General features: G+C 34.5%; 1 protein-coding gene across 1 annotated transcript in view; it reads left to right on the top strand.

Moving 5' to 3' along the window:
- Window positions 1-19,668, top strand: part of LOC109544361 (protein Tob1) — a 159,704-nt gene that overhangs the window by 73,383 nt on the left and 66,653 nt on the right. Inside the window, exon 3 of the mRNA XM_019914491.2 lies at window positions 8,751-8,788. The gene's annotated coding sequence lies outside the window, so the exon portion shown is untranslated. The remainder of the gene's footprint in view (window positions 1-8,750; window positions 8,789-19,668) is intronic.

The raw sequence follows: 19,668 nt of genomic DNA, 5'->3' as shown, positions 1-19,668 counted from the left end.
ATATGCTAACATGCTAACAATCATTTCAGTTAGGAGTTCTGTTTATATTTCTGCCTACCTCGTAGTTTCCTTCTTCCCTTGATCTTTTACTCGAGAACTAGATGGTCTGTTGATTCCGAACTTGCCTCTGTAATATTTTCTGAGATGTGACCTGCCAGCTGTCTCTCCGACCCTTTGGTGGTCTTAGCAGGGTCCCGGGTGGACGGGTCCCTGCTGGATTTTCCTCTAGTACAATGCGTGCTAGTCTATCGTCGGTCATTCTCTTCACATGCTTTCCCTTCTCGTCTGCATTCCCCATCTCACCACATCTTGTATGCCGCATTGTGTTCTAATGTCAGTGTTTCGTACGTGGTCTTTTCTTGTTTTCTCTGCTATTATTCTCAGTACTGACATTTCGGCGACTTGTTTGGATCCTCTCTCGCTTCTATCTCCATATCTCATTATTGGCCTGCATATCTTACATATTTTGATCTTAGCCTCCTTTCGCATATAAGGATTAGCCCATACAGTTTCCTTTAGACATCCTGATATTATGGCGGATTTGTTAATTTGGGTTCTCAGGTCGTTTACCAAGTGGTGAGAGCTGGACATATTTAGGTCCAGGTACCTAAATTGCATTACTTGCTCTTTGGGTTAATTATATATTACAAGCTTGCATCTCATTCGTTCCCTAGCGATGGTCATGGTTTTCGTCTTACCTATGGATATGTCCATATTGAGCTGCTGACTGATTTGATAAAACTTAAATGACTGTCGCTGTAGATCATTCTCACTTTCTGCGAATAATTTAGTGTCGTCGGCGTAGCAGACCATGCTGATAACCCATTGTTCATTCTGTATCCCAAATTCATGCATGTTACTTCGTAGTTTGAATAAACATGGACTAAAGCTTTCTGCCTATCTAATTGCTCCTGGAGTGGGGGGGGTGCTAGATGTAATATTCTCTTCAGCTCTGTTTTGCGTTCTGTTTGTAGTGTTCTATAGGAGCTCTTCTGTTACTTAGTTTTTTTAAATCTTGTCCTAGTTTCCATCTCGGTAAATGTTGCGCTGGATGCTGTCTGTTATCCTTCTGCCACCTGTGTGTCCTCGACATCATATAGCTTCCTGAATGATTTCTCCTATACCTCTGTAGTCACTTCCTTTAACCTGTGTATATTCATTTACGGGTTTCTTCCTGATTTGAAGCATCTTCCACACCTTTCTTTGGGCACCATATAGGCCATGGCGCATGTTGGTTGTAAATTTAGCATAATGTTCTCTTTTGATCGCGTTGCTTCTTGAGTTGACTCTGTTCTAGATTTGTATATTTGGGGGTGTTTTTCCTTTGTTAGGGAGAACTTGTATGTTAGAAAGCTTTCCCTCTTTACTTCTGCGCAGTTCTTAACTTCTTGACAGAACCATGGTGTGGTAGTAGTCTGGTCTGGTGAGTAATCTGGTTTCGTACAGTTTTCGAATGCTGTCTGATTCCATGTCATATTTTTCTATGTCTATTGGCGGTTTCCGGTTTGTGGTTGCTTCATTGGTAACTTACACAGCATAAGATTGTGATCTGTCCCTAAGTTGCCTGAAGTTAGGGCCTTAACATCGAGTACTTGATATGGTGTGAGTGTTCTGTTGGTGATGATAAAATGGATTATTGATCTTTGGCCTCTAGAGTTATTGAACGTATACTTGTGCTGATCTTTGTGCAGGCAATATGTGTTATTGATCCTCATCTCCTTTCTTGCGCAAAATTAGATTGGAAGATGTCCGTTTTCATTGATAGTGAGCTGGTGGTATTTTTGTTTTACTATGTTTTATAACGGTTATATTACTCTTCTGCGCACTAATCCAAATCACACATTTATTTTTTGAGGGTACTAGCAGTGAACCTCCATCATCCAATATATATATCCAATATTCTGTTTCCCAATATTGAAAATTTTGTCGGTTCACTTAATCATTCAAACAGACCGTAGCTTCACCGGAAAAATGTTGTTCCTTCCTGAATTATTATCTGGAACGCACATTTTCGGCATGGTTTCGCAAAATAAATTTGGCATAGCAAAAATGGCCAAGTCCGAGCTTTTCTCCAAATAATCTAAGACTCGCTGTATGATGCAATTGGGCTATAATGGCACAGATATAATTTCAATTCGTCAATAAAGTCGCTGCGAATACGGTTAAAAGTCTACAACATCCAAGAAATAGCCGTATTCACATTTATCGAGTAAAAATATTTAATTCGCTGACCACATAACGATTAAATAGTGTATTGTAATAAAATGTCATGCTTTAACCCACCAGAACATTACGTTTTTCACGGATAATTTAATTTCGTCATTGTAATCCATCCGTTATTTAATCGCACTTTCAGTTATGTAAAGCTAGGCGATATTTTCGTATCTATCGATTTGCATTCTTATGTAAAGAGTTAACCAGCATGCGACTACTTTTTCAAGTAAGTGGTGTATGATCAATATACATTAGGTTTCTTTTACCACTAGATTCATACCATTGAAGTTGTTAAAGAAGGCTTAATGGAATGGAACACTTTGCAACGATATCAATATATTTATCAATTCTTATAGGTTTCTCATTAGTAGTGAGCGCGAAGGATATCTTTATTGATAATTATTTTTTAAGGAAATTAAATTCAAGCCAGTTTTAAATCGGCACCTGCGTAGGTTTTATGCCTTATTTCTTTTTCATTTACGAAGCTCAAATTCTGACCCAAAACCTTAATCCCAGTCAGTGATCAGATACAAGAAATACGAAACGAAGGGAGAAAAGGTCACTGCCTTTGACCCCGAGGTCAATTCAGAACATTTTATTAAAGGTTACACAAAGGAAAAAGGGTCCGGATGGATAAAATTTACATTTAGAAAAGGGAGTAAGATTGAAAGCTCACCTACGTTTTCTTTTGTTCTTGGCGTGTTAGCGTTTAACGAATATCTACTATTTTCAAAAAAGATACTTGCTTACGTAGGATGTGTTGCTTCCTAAATCATATTTTTAAGTTTGTTTCGCAATGTATTATGGTTTCATTACATTATATTTATTTACTGCAACTATCTAGTATTATTCGCTTGAATGTGAAATATAGCCATATTTTCTGCTTTTGTAGATAATAAATGCATATATTTTTTTAAACTTCTTGTTGGGTATTTCGCCTCAAAAATGTTTGTCTTTAAAAAAGATTGATAAATAGTGCTCCTATTTCGCAATAAGAACGAATTATTTATCAAAAATTAATCAAGAACTATCACCTAGAGGGTATCCTGCGACACACTTAGGCTCAAGCTGTAACAGAAAATTCCAATTAGAAAATAAATTAATTTGAAAAATTACCCTGACGTTCTGATAGCTATTTTCTGCTATCGTTATCAAATGAACCTAAAAAAGGGTATGTTAATAAATTGTGTAACAATAGTAGCATAATACTGTATATGAAAATTCGCTCTGATAATTCGTCTGTGCAAATTGTCAGTTATGTGACTTTGACTTAATCTCATTGTTTAAATTAATAAAGGTAATGTTAATTAATAATTTTGGTGCAAATTTAATTTGGGTGTATGTTTCTCTGGTCTACTTCAGATTTTAGCATAGGTAACCATGTATGACTTAAATTAAATAAACATGAAGCAACACAATTATTTTGATTTAGTAAAATTAGTGCGCTTTCTTTACTTTTACGTTTTTTTGTAGATTGTTCTTTTGTTACAATTGTAGAATTATTCCATTGAATTTTGTGGCAATTATCAAATGCATGTTGACAAATATGTGATTTATAATATTCTGTATTTCTTATGTATGATTGGTGTTCTTTGATTCTTTTATGTAATGGTCTTGAGCTTTATCCTATATAAAATTTATTGCATTCGCAAGGAATTTTATAAATTACATTTTTTATATTTTCAATTTTGTGATAAGGTATCCAAGAGGTATATCAAGAAAGTCCTAATCTTAAATTTTTTACCTACTCGTTTAATTTGATCTGGAAGTCCTGGAATAAATGGAATAAAAAGGTTTGTAATAGGTTTATTTTAATTTTGTTTTGTTTGTGGGAATTCAATTTCGTTAAAACATTTTTCAATAAAAGAATTTGGATAATTATTGAAATTTAAAATTTCTTTTATAAATTGTTTTTCTTTGGAAAAATTAGATTGATTACAAATTATTTTTGCTCTGTCATATAGACTTTGCACGATACCGTTTTTAACCATTATCGGGTGATTTGAGTTGAAATTGAAATATCGGTTAGTATGAGTAGGTTTTCTATAGATCAAGGTTTCGAAATTGTCTAATTTTTTTTGAATCAGTATATCGAGAAAAGAACTTTGGTGATTTTGTTCTTTTTCAATATTGAATTTAATTGTTGGTTCTTCATTATTCAGATAAGATATAAATTCATCAAGTTTTTGTTCGCCATGACTGTAAATGGAGAATACGTCATCAGTATTACGCCACCAAATTATTGGTTTAAATTTGTAATTATTAATGAAAGTTGATTCAAAATTTTCCATAAATAAATGACTGAAAAATGGAGATAGTGGTAACCCCATAGCCATTCCAAAATTTTGCTGATAAAAATTGTCATTGTATTGAGAATAAGTTGACTTTACACATATTGTTAAAAGTTCAATAATGGTGTTAATGCTTAGTTGTGTACGTTCTTTAAGATTGACGTCATTTTGTAATTTTTGTTTGATGATATTTAAAGTTTTATCACCAGGAACGTTAGTGAATAGACTAACAATATGAAAACTTACTAGAATATGGTTTGGATTTATGTCTTTGTCTGATAATTTTTGTAAAAAATGTTCAGAATTTTTAATATAGGAAGTTGTGTTATTTATTAGGGGATTTAAAAAGTTTAAAAGATATTTGGCTAAGGGATGTGTAGGTGAATTTATACTACTAACTATTGGTCGTAAAGGAATATTAACTTTGTGAATTTTTGGAACTCCGTAAAAATGTGGTGTTTTACTATTGTGTGGTGTTAATTTTGATTTTTAATTTTAATTAAAAAAAATGAATCCGCCTCAACAATATAGAACTTATCAATAAATGCATAGTTGCAGATTTCCAAGTGTCGCTTAATCTAATTATCCGAAAAGAAGCATTTGCTAGAGTATGCCCATGTGTCTTAAGAATTGAGGGAATAACCCATATTTAGGGTTAGCAAGGGTAATTAGCATATAAGCCCTCGCTCCTTAAGATTTTGCAAAGAGAAATTGATATATCTTTTCAAGTTTGATCAATTAAATGTGCACAATGTTTAATAGTTAGTGTCGGCATGTAGAAAAAGTGGACTGTATTTCTTCTGCGCGAAACGATAAAACCCAACAACTACTTAATCTTTTTGATCACCCAAGCGACGAATCCAAATCCAAGTATCGGAAAAATTAATTACGATATATATTTTCAAATTTTTACAGCCGCACCTGTTTCGTTATTATTATAAAAGTTACTCCGGATACTAAAACAACGAAGCTTAAAAAAACATCTTTGTTGCACCACTCGACGAAACTTGCGTAGGCGCGAGAGATGCATGAGTTTCATATTTTTTCTCATTTCCGCACAATTAGTTAAGTTTAGTTCTTTGAGAAAATAGAGAATAAAGTTTTTTTCTATGCTTTCTCATGCATCATTGATTTCGTCTTCTGGTAGGTTAGCAATCGTGATGTCCGGTATTTGGAGCTCGAAGTTGAAGCTTTCGAATTGTTGCCAACAGTTTTGATTTTCAGTGAAGAAGTTTTGAAAATCATTTTTCTGGGGTAGATAAAGTTCACTTCATAATCATGTCCAGCTTGTTTCCCCGGTTACATTTAATTGTAACTGCAAGTGTGGTTGTTGGAGTCAGCAATAGTTTTCCGTTTGATAATTGCTGAAGGGTGAGTTTTTTGCATTGAAGTTTTATGAGAAAAAAAAATTATTTGTCGTTTCATGATGAGGTTTTCAAGACATTTGTCAGGTTGGGTTTTGGTGCTTGATTACATAGAAACCAAGTTTAATTTATATTATCTATACGATTTTGAAAATACCTTCTAAGTTTGCGTAACGTAGACTTTGGATTTAAGATGACTCCAAAAACATCCAGAGGAGTCACATCAACTGTCCATTCCAACGGACCACGTCAGCCAAGCCACTCTTCTGGAAATACATGGGCTTATTCCAGCTTCTCTCAAATATGAGTGAAGTGCTGTTGAATGATAACTACATTTTCAAACGTTACTTCTTAAACCTGATGAATAAACAATTTTTTGAGGAAGATCCAAATAAAACAGGAATTTTAAAAACACACCAGATAAGTCTGCCTTTTGATTTATAGACTCAAAAATGTTTTTCCTAAATTTCCTGCCCATGCGCCCATACATTAATTTTCCTAAGAGTTTGAATGTGACCCTCCCGAAAATTATGTGAATTAATCTCTGGATAATATTGCATATTATATCTTGATATTTTCTTTTGAAAAATTGTATTTGTTTCACTTCACTCGTTCCTAAGACCAACGCTTCTTGTGTATAGAACAGACTGAACAGAAGGGACAGAACTTTCACCCAGTAGGGTCGGCGTAATCTTCAATGCAATTGGTGTAACATTATACGTTTACAGGGGTGAACCTTTATTTTTGCAGATTTTGAGATTTATCGTTAGTCTTGAAAAATTGTTTTCATCGGAATCCTCTGCCGTAGCAAGCTGAGGATTATTTGCCACTGTTGTGACAATCGGAATTTGTTTCTCTTCCGACCCAGATATTCTTCCAGCCTGTTTTCTTTAACTACACTGCCGGTCCTTTCTGGCGGATGAGTTGGAATTATTGAGAAATTATCATTAATTTTTTTTGCAGCTTTCTGAGAATTTTTGAACTGTGGAGTTGAGGAGACCTGAGACCTGATTTAAATAAAGTTCACTTCTAAGGATTCCTTTCGGTATGGCCCAGACTTCAGTTTAAAAAACCCTTTGTTTTACACTTAGGCGTAAGAGTAAGAATCGTACTTCTAAAAGTGAGGACTGGAGCTTAAAATAATACTATAAGGCTTATAGTATAAGCAATTCCCCAGATACCAGAACTATTAACGGCCGCACTGTATAATGCAAAAGAACGCAGAGTATTACGAAACTTTTTATCAAATTTGCCTCGAAAACAGGGTAATTTTAAACATCAACCTTCACTATCTTCCCAACAATTCAAAATCAGAAGGATTTTATAGTCAGGCAGTTCAGTAGTTTTAATTAGTTTAGCTACATGCTTGAAATGGTCTGTAAGCGAACACAATGTGACTCAAAACGCCGAAAAAATATTTTTCGCAATATTTTATATTCAAGTTAACTGCTACTTATTTTTTTTATTATTATTAATGATTAAAGCTTTACGAGGCCCGCGGCGGGTATTTCACCGTCTAAAAAAAGTCACCATATTTTTTATGAGTAACGTTTTCCCATCCGACCCCCTGCGTATGTTAATGTGAATTAAAATATCTTTAAATGTGTTGCCGTACATAAGCCGTTCCAAATCATCGCGGAACGTCAGTTGAGGTTGTATATCAGCTCCGGTTGTTTATGTAAGGACACAAAAGTTATTAGATTGAAGTTATTCTTCAATATAATTTAATAAGCTATTTAGTGTAATTTAATTCGAACTTACATAAATCGAATTAGTTTTCAAAAATTTAATTTAAATAAATTGTTAAATTTCTGCTGTTTAATTTTACTAGTTAAAATATAGCTAATTCGATTATATGTAGGTCTAGTCATATGAAACGCTTTCATCTTATTTATGATATTTTGATTTTGAAAAGCCTTTTCGTCCTGACTGTTTACTTTCAATTAAATGTAATTCCCAAGCTTCAGTCAACTAAAGTTAGTTTGAAATCGATAATCCTTTTATTTCATACCTTAATTAATACAACGATTAAAGAAGAACTAAAGAAGGAACTATAGAGAAGAACCAAATATAATAGAAATGTAATTTCAATAAAAGCAACTTTTATTTTAGGTAGTTTTCCATGGTTAGTTGAAAAATCAGTATAGTTAAACATTACAAATAAAAAGTTGCCAACCCCTTCTTGCCGCCTAAGCTTAAACCAGCTAGCTATCTGTAAATTTTCAACCAAAAATGTCAACAGCAAATATGCGTCCAGGCAAATATGTGTTAAACAATATGTCAGTGATACGAATTTGAAGTTAGTTTTTTACTTTTACCTTCCGTGCAGAATTAGCAACGTGACTTTACGGGGAAGGTGAAGTTGCGGGGGAAATCGAAAATGCCGATGTAAATTACAGGCCAAGATACAAGAAAAAAAACGAATTTTTTGTAAGGTTTATTTGAATAGACAAAAATTCCTTGATATTATCAATACATATATTGGTGGGAATAGTAGATTAGACAAGCATTCCACTTCAATTGTGCAAAAATGTAATAGCAATTCCATTCTAAGTAGCTAAGAGCACTCTTGACCAAATGGACCATCTTAAGAGCGTCAAATCCATACTAATAAAATACACTAAGCAGTGGCTCTGTTGTTATCTGTACCAGATCGCCTCATAATATATTGATACAATACACAGTAACAAAGTTAAAATTAACATATCCAACACCTAACGAATGAAATAACTTCATTTTCCTAGTCATCAAATCAGTCGTATAACAGACTCCGGATGAATGACGAAACTGTAGTTACCTTCACAAAGGTTTCTTACATAATTTCCGCAGCTACAAAAATTGTGAGAAAAGACAGGCACTAACACAACAATTTTTGTTACAGATTGGATACTTACTGGCCAAGGAACAAAGAACTGAAAAGTAAGTACGTTTTCGAAACTTTATCTTTTCAAATATTCCAATTTATATTCAAATGTAATACCGGATTTGTGAAGTTAACGGATAATTTAAAGCGTATGACTACTGGAAACACAGTACCAATTAGAGGGAATATATTACTTGGAATATATTTCTACAATATTAATGCTGTATTATTATGAATATTATGCTTAATTAATTCAATTAGTGACAGTTTCTTAATTTTTGAATAGAGTTATTCGCTAAAAATTAAAATGAATAATTTTTATAAAATAGACATTAGCCAATATATTTTATACAATACGGTACGATACGATCTTCAATCAAATATGATCTGAAGTTGAATGCTATCTGAACAATATTGCATTTTAATCTACTGAAAGCAATTTTTGTTTAGAATTTCGAAAAAAAATTAAAGCGAGTGAAATTCATATTCTAAAATTGTCTCGGTGTCGGTCATTCAAAATTGATCTCGGGCGTATTTTCTTGGGGATTTAAAAATTTTCTATTATTTTGGGTAGTTTTCTCAATTTCATTTTGGAACTAATTTTTTTAAAACGCTGTATTAAAGGTTTTTAAAATGTTATCTAAATGCTATTAAAGTAAGTTTTTTCAATCAGGTCATGTGACGCAAATTAAGTAACACATATTTCTTTATAAGAAAAAATACTAATTATTCCCGTGCTTGGAACTCTAGTTCCGGACATAACATTTCCAATATATCAAAAACGGTTCCACTTTGAATTAATGCATTATGCATCTAGGACATGAAATCTAGGTATTTAGAATTTGTAGTAGAATTCAAAATTAAGCAAGTTGTTACCTACTTCCTGTATAACGGAAAGTGTGACCATATTGCAAATATGATTGCTTTATTTGCTGAAATCCAAACCACTTAACCATTTTTCAGAGACTTTCTTTCAAACCATTTGAGAAATAGACCAATCCAAAGATTAAATGGTTCAATGGTTATTAAAATGTAAATATTAGAAATTGATTTGTCTTCCACTCTTTTGCTATGGAAAATTTACAAAAAAAACCGTCGTAAACACGTTACTATGTTACAATATGTTTCCCGAGCCTCTACCTGGATACCCTGTACATCACCTTTTGTCACTTATTTACTTCAAGCCATTTTGGTTTTCAAGTGGAGAGAAACGTGTGCGTATATAACAGTTTTGCTGGCTTTGGACGGGGTTCAGTTAAGAATTTTTCTTACGGTTTCAATTTCAAAATAGGTACAATTGCAAACAAAATTTATTTTCGGAATAAACGGAATTTATCATTTCCGCAGCTTTGGTGCTGACTTGAACCTGTTGTTCTTTAACAACACGTTAACATTTTCTGCAATTTAACGGGAATCTCGTGGTTTTACAGCCGGAAATCCACGATTTTGAGATCAAAATGTATATCTGGTTATGATTGCTTGCGCCATAGTATCGCTTCAAAACTAAATGTATGTCTTCAGTCGGAAATGTATTTAATTAGCATAAGCAAAATATGTCAAATAAACACTAGCTTCCCCTCGCAAGCAAAGTAGAGATGGTTGAATCTAGATAGTATTTCATCAGTTACTGATAAGTGAAAGTTATGAGATATTAGGTGGGTTTCTCTCATATGCTTATAGTTTGCTGATATTTACTCTCCATATCATTTGTTGTATTCTTGTCGACATAGCGTCTAACAAAACAATGTTTACCATGTACCGATTATTTACGCATTTCCTTGTAAATTAAAAAATTCTATTATTATGATATTACGTGCGACTTTTTGCAATTCCAGACTTTACTGCAAAACCCACTGCTTGCCAAAACCTATTTATAATTTAGGGTCAAATAATCGCGCTGTTATTGTTCTAAGTGTGAGTAGGCAGATAGCAAATTTTAGTGGAAAATACCAAATTTTTCGTAATTAGTCAGTTATTACTGCTTTAATACTGGTTTGTTTGTTGTCCATGGAGCTTAAAGGGGAACGCAATAATCAACTTGGACCTTTTACAAGGTAATCTGCTTTAAAATCCCAACAAATTATTGTATCTTAAGAATGTTTTTAAAAGTTTTATTTTAGTAAGTTCTATGGTAAACCTAAGTACTTCTATACCTTTTGTGAACTTTGCAAATTATTGGTGATGTGGTGTTTTGATAAGTGCTCAACATCTCCAAAATGTTCACATAGCGGAACAAGGACAACATTTTATCTTTTTTGAGGCAAAGCTCTTCTTAGCAGCAATGCATTTTGTATTAGGCTGGATTGGAAAAATGGCAACTAAGAATTGAGGAATTGAGTTCAAAAATAGCATTATTATTAATAAAGAAAAGAATTTCGTCCATCGAACATCCGAGCAAGTGCAGGTTTTGCGGTTGCTAATTGAGGGTGCCTGAGGTTAGCGAAACTTGCACTATCTTACATTATTATTAATAATAATTGCGCAAATTGCAAATATGCTAAAATATGCAGAGCCCTCTCGCCTTCTGATAGACATTAACTTTTAATTATAACGTAATTTGACAAAATTGGAAAGCCGGGTACATTGAACATCATAAAAAGTATTTATACTGATCTAAAAATATAAAACAATTTAATGACGTTTCACAACAAATGACACAATGTGCGTGCCAAAGATGACGACTTTCCGAATCTATATTTTACCTCAGCAAAATAACAGAGAGTTTAAACAATGTAATTTTAGAATCCTCGAACCACAACACAGCAATGTTTCCTTTTCAATGAATTCACGAAAAGCGAAAATGTCTCTCATGGAATATTCGATATGAAATGATTTCTTTCCAGGCTTCTGAGGTTTTGGTATAGCAACAAATATCTGTAAACTTTCATTTTATATATAATTTTATTGGCTTAAAGTCTTAGTGAATCAGCAGTTTTCATATTTGATGGCAAACATTTTTCTTTTAGTTATGATCCTTATTCAGAATAATTCATAATTAATTTATTTTATTAGGTATGATTTTTTTAACACAATAAGTTTTAAGAAAATATTACTGTCTACAACATTACACACACACAAAACAATAAAACGAATGATAAAGATTGAAATTTTTCTTTATTTTGCTTACATTTTCAGACGAAAGTTTAAAATATCAATATATTAAGAAAGCTACCGCATCAAATATAACTCTTAGACGTTTAATCTCCAACAATATTGTATCTGGAAAACTTTTAGAATGAAATTTGAAGTAGGATGCACAGATTCACTTTGAGAACGAGGCTGAATGAAAACTTCCCAACTTAATTAATACCCATTTAACTAATTTAAGATTTGAACTTCGATTAAAATACACTACTCAAAAAAGTAACCGAAGACTTCTGTTATTTTTTGTACTAATTACGTCGGAATGGAGTTTACTTCTTTCAAACGACACAGATGTTCTCATAATATTTAAAGGATGTGCCGTTTAAACAATCATGTCTTTCTCAGAAAAACCTTACAAATCAAGAGAGACAGTTGGAGAGCGATTACGACAGACTGATGTAAATAAAACGAAGAAGACCAGTACGGAAGCCTGTGTTATCGCGAATTTATAAATTATACCTTATAATGATATATGAAACTCTTACTACTTGAAGGCATATGGCTATGGATCATTCAGATTATGTCGTTCCTGCATCACAATGGTTCAGAATTAATCTTCTAGCTTGCTCTTCTAGCAATGGAATGGCCAGCGTTTAGTCCCGACCTGTATTTCACTGATAATCTATGGGATATTTTGAACAAGCGTATCCTTAGTCGCAAAAATAGTATGTCACAGTTGTTCAAATTACATATGTCAAAAAGATGTCACGAAACAATTAGATTTGTATTTGGTAGTGACACCAGCTATAGAAAATTGTAAAATTTTCTTTATTTTTTGTTTCCTTTTTAATTAGGAAAGGTTGTCTAAGAAATGAGAGTTTATTTGAATGTCACTGTTTTTGATTGATGAAAACTATGCTTGTTTTGGAATATGTAGACTTCATGTCAATCTTATTAGCACTTGAGCGTTTTTTTGGAGCAGTGTAATTTATCGATTTTTTCAATAATGAATGGTCCGGTAATGCCACAAGGAATTTTAAAGTTCACGTTTTATTTGAGTTTTAAAGTGCCAGAAATGTTTTAAATGTGAAATACTATTTTTAAATCCTTTTGCTTAATGCAACTGAGACTAACGATTACTAAGTAAAGCGTCTTAATCTATGTAGAAAGCCTTACACATTACTTAATATTTCACAAATAAACATTATCATCTCCACTGGCGTTCCAACTTTTCGTCAGTCTTGGCCGCGTTTACAACTGCCCCCAATCCGGTAGAACCTCTACCTCATTTCGACGATCTCAGTCCCATCTTCTCCATATCTCCGCTGACTGCATCTTTCCACCTTTTTCTAGGACGTCTTATAGATCTTCTTCCATCCGGGTTCTGGCAAAACACACTGTTTATCAGCCGATCGTCCCCACTTGGTATCACATCTCCTGCCCATCTTTGTCTATTCGCGTTTATGTACCCTCAGATTATTAGATTATTAATGTTTTTGTATAGACTCACTAAATTTTCTTTTCCGAATATAGTCTCTACCTCGTTGTTTTTGCTCATTTATCCCATTATCCCTGCATGGGCCATATTAGCTCATAAGATTTTTGGATCCCATATCATTATTTTCTAAATATATTTCTCTGTACCTACGGTTTCGCTTCAGTATGCGATTGCCGGTCGTATTGTAGGTCTTGACTTTGGCACTTCGTGCGACGAGTTTTTACCTTAATAGATGTTGCAATTCAAAGAATGCTCTGTATCCCGCCTAGATTCGAATTTCAACTCCTCTTTCCCTTTTGTTATCGTTAGTGATTGTTGTTCCTAAATATCTGAATTCTTCAACTACCAAGAAGTTATGATCGTTTATGGTAACATTTTGTCTTATTTGCTGCTTTTCCTGCTTTGAATTAACCTTGTATTTCGTCTTTTGAATATCTTTGGCTTCTAATCTTGAATGTGTCTATAAAGGGAAATTATTTGATGTTTTTTTACCCAATCCGAATTTAAGCAAAGAGTTATATACACACATTATCTGGTGAATTTCTCGGTTGTACGCCCAATTTTTTCCAATATTTGATCGACTGCCGCTCCACTCTTTTGACATCCTGGCTACCTTTTTTGATCAATTCCGCATCAATCTTGTCTAGGCTCTGTCATTTATCGTTTTTTACAGTTTTATAACATTGCTAATCTCTTCTTGGATTGGTGGCAATATTTTTTTTATTAATTGGATTAAATTAAAAACGGAAAATTTGCAGTGGGTGTCTAATTTTGCCATATTTTTTTATAGAGTAATCGACTGATGGTTGTGTTCCAATAGTTGTAGAGTGACTTTAAGAGAAACTAATCCAGTTAATGAGTTGCGTAAATTCACACGGAAATATTCATCATCAGTAACAAATAATATCTAAAATGTACAGAGTTGGGTGTGCTAACATTAAGCACTCTCACACGGGCTCAAACCAGTTGGCATCCGAGCTCTTAGTTTAATTTTCTTTACTTTTATATATTCGCTTAGTAAACTAATTTTATTTAAAACTATCAAAAATATTAGATAAAATTTGGAAAAATTAAAATGGAAAATTAAATCCAAACTAGCCCAATCCAGAAATAAATCGAAAACGAAACGAATAGCATTCAAGTGTCTAATGTGCAAGTTGTTTCGTAATTTACTTTTACCGCTAGGTACCCTGTGTATAATGCCATATGTGAATAGTGGCTTTTTCTAAAGTGAGAAACTTGACATACATAGATAAGTCTAAAATTAAATCGGAAAATATTAATCAGGTAGCGTGCTGTCTGCGTCTAGATAACCTAAATCGAACATGAAGTTCAATATGCGACAATGCTTATCATCATCAAACATTTTTTGGATGTTTCTAAATTGCCACATTTTCCAATTTTTGTTCTCCATTTCCTACCATTATAAGAATTCCCGGTGCGATCAAACTATTCTGTCTTCAACATTTAAGAAATTCTAAGAATTCCACTTCACTTCAAATTTTAAAATAATATATTTGCTGTTGATGCATTCATAACTTAGCTTCACTGTTAAATGATATTTGAATCTGACAATACAGTTTTATTTAAAAGAAAATGTTTTACTTAAAAAATTATCAATATCAAATTTTTGTTTTGGTTTGGGCGAACTCTTTAACTGATTTTTCAAGTCTGTATTAGTGCGTGTTTTTATGTATCAAACTTGAAATGGTCTTAATTGTTGCTGGCTCAGATTAAACAGATGCATTTGTTTGCGCTTTTCGATAGGGCAACAATGGTTCAGAGTCATATCAAAAGTAGGTACTTATGAAAGATGCTTTGCCGGCTCGGTAATCAATTTGAAATATATGAGTAGCGTCAACAGAATAGCAGGAAAACGGTAGTAATGAATGTATTTAGTGCTATAATTCTTTAGTTTGTAATAAGCGACAAGAAAATGTCATTAAAATGACAGCGTTAAAATTTTTCATAAAAAAATTCATAAGAATTTAAGGTGGTAGGAATTACAAGAAAACATAATTAAACATTCATTATGGCCACACCGCAACTGAGGGGAATATCTGCTAGTAAAATTATAGTAAGGTGAAGTGAACTCGCTAGACTCGTAAATACAGCAATCTCTCGTGTTTTGATGATGATAAGTGTTAATCGTGATATGAATACACTGTTACACTTAAAGGAAATGGTGGCAAGTGGTTTCACTTGCAGGAAATTCGGCCTGAATTATCCTAACCTATCTTGCACATTTATCAACATAGACTGTTAATGACTGACGTAAGTTATTCGGAATATACAAGCCGAGAAGTAATATTTCATGCCTATTGAATCGTAGCCAAAGACTTCAAAAATGTGCGTTCTTTTTTAGCATTTTTAATTTCAAACATATAATGTAGAGATAAAGGTAAGAAAATCAACGAACCTTTTATGCTTAGAATAAATCGATTAATACAGATGTTTACTACGCCTATGGCTAGCGGTCAAGCCAGATGGTTTTTCGAATAATTCTACTCTTTGTCAATTTATAGATCGGTACCTACTTTTAGTATTTAGTATTAGTTTGTTTATGATAAACAACACAGCCACGCCCGTCATTTGGATCGAAAATTTTTCCTATTTAGAGTTTTGCAATGGAAGTTAAACTTTGAAACTTTTTCGAAATTGTTATAATATACAGGGTGATTCACGGTGATTCACGGTCGATGGCGTATTAGACGTTTAAGGAGAACGCGATGCACGATTTAGCTGCAAATTTGTCTAATTATGTCATCGGATATGCTCTATCGGCCTAAAATATTTCAGCAATGCGAGGGTGCCGCTTATACCGAAAAGTACATACAACTTTGAAACAGTTATGCAAAAATAATAATGTATATATATATATATATAAACAATCTTACCGTGCAATAATATACAGGGTGTCTCATTTAAAATATCAAATTTGTATGTACTTTTCGGTATAAGAGGCACCCTCGCATTCCTGAATATAATTTAGGCCGATCCGATGACCTCGTTGTACAAATATGCAGATAGATCGGGCATCGCATTCTCCTTAAACGTCTAATACGCCATCGACCGTGAATCACCGTGTATATTATAACAGAATAGTGCAAGTTTTAGCAATCCGTTCACTGACTTCTTTGTCATTTTGAACCGTAGAAAAGATTAGTCCTTGGGCTGCTTTGAAATATTACTTTAGAGCAAGTCAAAATTGGATCTTCAAATTCTAATGACAAAAAATGTTTATATATTCTTTCTATTCTACCAATAAGCCCCAAAAAGCCTAACTTACTGTAAGGTACGAAGTTGGAAGACCAAAAACTTTGTTCCAATTTAAATTCAGTTATAATACAGGATTATATACGAATAAAGTAAATCGGTCTTTGTTGTTATTGCGATTCTCCCTGGAGACTTCCCAAGAGTTCAAATAAGTCCAATTATTGCACCTTTTGTAAACCACGATTATTTGCATATACATATGCATAAAATACCCTATTGTTTCGCCCGAGTTTCTCTTCCTTACAGCAGATATGCTGGCTGTGGTTTAATCTAATATGGATTCTAACTCAAATTAAAATGCAATTGTCCTTAACTGTAATTTCGGCAAATAATGTGTTTGTAAATGTGACTGTGTCAAGTCAACGAATAGGTAATTAATTTTTTTTTGGCGTTGTAACGTTAATTGGCGTTGCCATAAAACCTTTAATTTTATAATCAGCCGACAACTAAGAAAAAAACAAACCATTTTATGACTAATGAATTACAGAAAGGATGGCAACGTATTTCCAGTCGAAAACAACAAAATAGAACGTAAAAACTTTTGGCAATGACCACCAAAAACAATTTAATGACCGTCTAAAACAGAAAGGAGAAACATGACGCTCTTGATCGGCTTATTTGCTCATGGTAGCGGTGTGACGTTGCGAAAGTTATTTTTGCTCTTTCAGGCATCCCATTAGTGAATAAATTAATTTGGGATGCATTTGGTTCCAAGATATCAAAGCAATGTAATATTTCAAAGTGGTTTCAGTAATACTTTATTGCAACACTCAGATGATGAAAATTGGTTGCGAATGGTTTGATTTAAAATGCACGTAAGGTCGAGCGAGACAAGGGTAAACCAGAGACAAGTGTTTGCACTCATGTTTTCACGTAATTAATGAAATCGGACTGTTTAGGCCCAATTTTAAATCGATGATGTCACTTTAGAAGCTTGGTCTTGTTTCGATTTTAATATATCGTAGGCAGAAATAATGGAACTCCCCTTATATTGTCGTAGTTATTTAAATTAAAAAAATGCTGAAAACCCTCGGGGTGAAAGAACGCGAAATTGAATTTCATCGGATTTAAAATTGTGTGAATTTCTCCAATATAAATTTCCAATTTCTATTGGGGAAACTAGCCATCCCATAATGGAATTAAAAGTCAAGGACATGTATTTTTATAGTTGCAATTGGAAATTTATCTGATATCGTCAACTGTGCCCTATGAGGATTGGGGAATGGAACTCATGTCGACTCCGGAGTCGTCTCGACGAGTTCGTGCAATTCCTGGAGTCTGAGGACCTCGATGTGGCCTTAATTGTGAAAACATGGTTGCGCCCCAGAGACAGAATCAGAATTCGGGGATACAGGCTTGAGCGTGCCGATAGACCCGGTCTAAGGGGTAGAGTGGCCATAGCGGTCAGGGCAACGATCCCATACAGGAGACTGCCACACAGGCAGTCAGTAATAGAGAACTTTGGTGTAAAGCTTCCTGGTGGTGTTTTGACCTACTGTGATACTCTACTTCTACTCGCTTACACCAATAGGGTATTGCTTATGAACTTTTTCTTAACCCTGAACGCAAAAACGTAGCTGGCAATTTTCTAGCCGACTACGTTCGCGACAATGGCCTACTTGTTACGCCCACAAATTCCCTAACGCACTATCCGCACAATGGAGGAAACCCATCCTTCCTTGGCTTCGGAATTTCCGACAGACGCACTAATCTCACGGATATGGTGGTTATAGACGCCCTTAGCAGTGACCATTTGCCCATTTACCTTGACATTAGGGATTTAAAGCGCACTCAAACCAACGACTTTCGATATTGATATGAGAATTTCGATTTTCGCGAATATTGAAAGAGACTACAAGACCTGACGCGTATTTCGAACCAGCTCGATAATGTCGAAGCCCTAGAGCTTGCCGTAAAAGGTCTGACAAGGAATATACAACAGACACAGCAAGTTCTGGCCAAAAAAGGCCGCGGCGGGCCAACCTTCCTGAGGAAATTCTGAACCTTATCAAGGCGAAAAATCGAATCAGAAAGCGTTGGCCAAGATTCAGACAATCTGCCAATCGTATAAGAGCAGCAGAGCTTGCACCAGACATACAGCGTGAAATTTCCGCATACAGGAATTTTACCTGTGCGGAAAGCTACGCAATCTAACCCCCCGTGACAACTCATTGTGAAAACTGTCTAGAAGTCTCCGAGCACGTCCCCGCCGAGGAAAAGGCCCCGAGCACGTCCCCGCTCTTGAAAAAGAGGGGCGGAGTTACATTACCACCAGTGACAAAATACACAAAGTCCAACCAGCCCTTCAAAATAACGAAATAGATAGACAGAGCGCTGTTTTTATAGAACGGAAAGATCCCACACCACTCTCGATTTTGCATTCCTATATAGCAACCCCGTCGGAGATACAATCGTGTACTTTTCGGCTACTTCCTAGCCGAAAAGTCCCCGGGCCAGACGGCATCCCTTATTTACTCCTCAAAAACTTACCGCGGAAAACTATTGTGCTACTAGTACAAATAGTCAGAGCAATCCTTAAATTGCAGCATTTCCTACAAGACTGGAAAAATGCTGTAATAATTCCTATGTTAAAGGCGGGCAAAAACCCTACTGATCTCTCCTCTTATAGGCCTATTTCCCTTTTGAACTCCCTCGGCAAATTAACCGAGAAAGTTATCCTATCGAGACTACAGGCAGCAGCCGAGCTTCGAAGTTTAATCCCGGATGAGCAGTTTGGCTTTCGACCAAGACACAACACAACACTGCAGACTGCTAAGATCGTAACGGATGCCTATACAGCATTTAATAAGCTTCAAAGTACGGCAATCATGCTTCTCGTAATGGAAAGGGCCTTTGACACAGTTTGGTACACAGGCCTGCTGTACAAGTTGTTTGCCGTACATTCACTGCCATTCTACCTAGTTTCCCTTATAGCGTCTTACCTAAAAACCCGTACCATCCAAGGGAAAGTGGAGAATTCCACTTCTGCCAAAAGACGCATCGCGGCAGGAGTACCACAAGGTACAGTGATTTCCCCGTTGCTGCATACATTCTATACAGCAGACATTCCAAAACTTT

The sequence above is a fragment of the Dendroctonus ponderosae genome, unplaced genomic scaffold (genome assembly GCF_020466585.1).
Source record: "Dendroctonus ponderosae isolate FM_Combo_2020 unplaced genomic scaffold, Dpon_F_20191213v2 Dpon_F_20191213_5, whole genome shotgun sequence".
NCBI classification, from domain to species: Eukaryota; Metazoa; Arthropoda; class Insecta; order Coleoptera; family Curculionidae; genus Dendroctonus; species Dendroctonus ponderosae.
The sequence above is the reverse complement of the archived record's forward strand: the minus strand, read 5'-3'. Positions and strand labels throughout refer to the sequence as shown.